Source organism: Cebus imitator, unplaced genomic scaffold (assembly GCF_001604975.1).
Source record: "Cebus imitator isolate Cc_AM_T3 unplaced genomic scaffold, Cebus_imitator-1.0 Scaffold87, whole genome shotgun sequence".
NCBI classification, from domain to species: Eukaryota; Metazoa; Chordata; class Mammalia; order Primates; family Cebidae; genus Cebus; species Cebus imitator.
This window is the reverse complement of record NW_016107402.1, coordinates 6,536,644-6,539,302: the sequence shown is the minus strand read 5'-3', so window position 1 is coordinate 6,539,302 and position 2,659 is coordinate 6,536,644. Positions and strand designations below refer to the sequence as shown.

General features: G+C 43.8%; 1 non-coding gene across 1 annotated transcript; it reads right to left on the bottom strand.

The window, feature by feature from the left end:
• Nucleotides 1–1,812: 1,812 nt before the first annotated feature.
• On the bottom strand, nt 1,813–1,948 carry LOC119472172. The gene has a single exon (XR_005201282.1). It is a non-coding gene; the product is annotated as a U4 spliceosomal RNA (small nuclear RNA).
• Nucleotides 1,949–2,659: the final 711 nt, after the last annotated feature.

The following is a 2,659-nucleotide window of genomic DNA, read 5'->3' as shown; positions in this document are numbered from 1 at the left end:
AAAAAAAAAAAAAAAAGGGACAAAGAACATTTATTTTTTTGAGGCAGAGTTTTACTCTTGTCACCCAGGCTGGAGTGCAATGGCACGATCTCGGTTCACTGCAACCTCCACCTCCCGAGTTCAAGTGATTGTCCTGCCTCAGTCTTCTGAAGATCTGGGACAATAGGTACGTGCCACCACACCGGCTAGTTTTTGTATTTTTAGTAGAGGCGGGTTTCACTATGTTGGCCAGGCGGGTCTCAAACTCCTGACCTCGGGTGATCTGCCCTCCTCAGCCTCCCAAAGTGCTGGGATTACAGGCGTGAGCCACTGCGCCCAGCCAAAGAACAGTCATTTATTATTATTATTATTATTTTGAGATAGAGTTTCGTTCTGTCACCCAGGGTGGAGTGCAATGGCAGGATCTCGGCTCACTGCAACCTCCGCCTCCTGGACTCAAGCAGTCCTCCTGCCTCAGCCTCTCCAGTAGCTTGGATTACAGGTGCCTGCTACCATGCCTAGCTAATTTTTTGTATTTTTAGTAGAGGCAGGGTTTCACCATGTTAACCAGGCTGGTCTTGAACTTCTGACCTCAGGTAATCCGCCCACCTTGGCCTCCCAAAGTGCTGGGATTATAGGCGTGAGCCATCTCGCCCAGCCAATATTTTTTATTATAAATCTTTATAACCCAATCCTTAGTAAATGCTTGAATTAATTTGTTATCTCATTCATTTTCAAAATTCTCCTTATTAAGGTCAATCTCCATTTTACAGATGAAAACCTGTTGGGGCCAATAATTGTGCTAAGAAGTTAAATGTGCAGTTTAACTAGCTTAATGGGATGTTGAAAGTAATGTGGAAACTGAAATCATTAGGTAAATTGATGATTGGCTTTTTAATGTGCAGGTGTTTTATAAATCTCTGAACAGAGGTATGAAAAGAGCAATGTGAGAACCAGACTAAAGAAAGAAAGGACCTGGAACTGGGCCAGGTGGCCTTAAGCCACTAGGAATTCACAGCTGTGCATATTCAAGGGATACTGTTAGAGACATATAGGGCAGAAAAGAACGTGAACCAAGAAAGAACCACCATTAAAAGACCCTTGAAGATTCAACTGAAAAAAAAATTCAACTGGAAGTCTAGAGGTCAGAGTAGAAATTTTCACTTGTTCTCCAAGAAGTGAGAAAGATAATGACAATTTAATAAGTAGGCTTTTTTTGTTTGTTTGTTTTTGAGACAATCTCAATCTGTCACCCAGGCTGGAATGCAGTGGCACAATCTTGGCTTGCTGGAACTTCCACCTCCCAGGTTCAAGCAATTCTCTGTCTCAGTCCCCCACATAGCTGGGATTACAGGTGCACGCCACTGTGCTCAGCTAATTTTTGTATTTTTAGCAGAGACGGAGTTTCACCATGTTGGCTGGGCTGCTCTTGAACTCCTGACCTCAAGTGATCCACCCGCCTTGGGCTCTCAAAGTGCTGAGATTACAGGCCTGAGCCACCAGGCCGGACATGTAATGAGTTTTTCATAAAGCTAAATTAATTCAATTAATAGAACTTTTTTTCTTTTTTTTTCTTCTTTTTTTGTTTTTAGACAGTCTCACTCTGTCGTCCAGGCTGGAGAGCAATGGTATGATCTCAGCTCACTGCAACCTCCATGCACCCCCGCCAGGGTTCAAGTGATTCTTTTGCCTCAGCCTCCCAAGTAGCTGGGAATACAGGTGTCTGCCACCTCACCTAGCTAATTTTTTATTTTTAATAGTGACGAGGTTTCACCATCTTAGCCAGGCTGGTCTTGAACTTCTTCTTTTTTTATTTTTTTTTTTATAATTCAGTCTCCATAGAGACTGTCAAAAATTGCCAATGCCAACTACAAGTCGTCATGGCGAGGTATTGGGAAAAGTTTTCAATTAGCAATAATTGCGCCTCGGATAAACCTCATTGGCAATGATACTGCCACTGCGCAAAGCTGGTCTTGAACTTCTGACCTCGTGATCCACCCGCCTTGGCCTCTCTTTTTGTTTTGTTTTGTTTTGTTTTTTGAAACAAATTCTTGCTCTGTCGCCCAGGCTGGAGTGCAGTGGTGCAATCTCGGTTCACTGCAACCTCCACCGCCCAGGTTCAAACGATTCTCGTGCCTCAGCCTCCCGAGTAGCTGGTACTACAGGCACACACCACCATGCCCAGCTAATTTTTTTGGTATTATTTAGTGGAGACGTGGTTTCACTATGTGGGCCAGGCTGGTCTTGAACTCCTCACCTCGTGATCCACCTGCCTTGGGCTCCCAAAGTGTTGGGATTACAGGTGTAAGCCACCACGCCCAGCCATGATAACTCTTCTTTATCCTGAGATTATTTATTTCTTACCTTCTTAATGTCAACATATCCTTTCTTTTCAAATGATGGCAATGTTGCAAGATGAAATGAGACAAAAAGGAAAAAAAAAGAAAATTACATGATGGACTGGGCATAGTGGCTAACTCCGTAATCCCAAAACTTTGGGAGGTAGAAGCGAGTGGATCCCTTGAGCTCAGGAGTTTGAGACCAGCCTAGGCAACATGGTGAAGCCCCGTCTCTACAATAAATACAAAAAAAAAAAAAAATAGCCAGGTGTGATGCCACATGCCTGTGGTCTCAGCTACTCAGGAGGCTGAGGTGAAAGAATCACCTGAGCCCAGAAGGT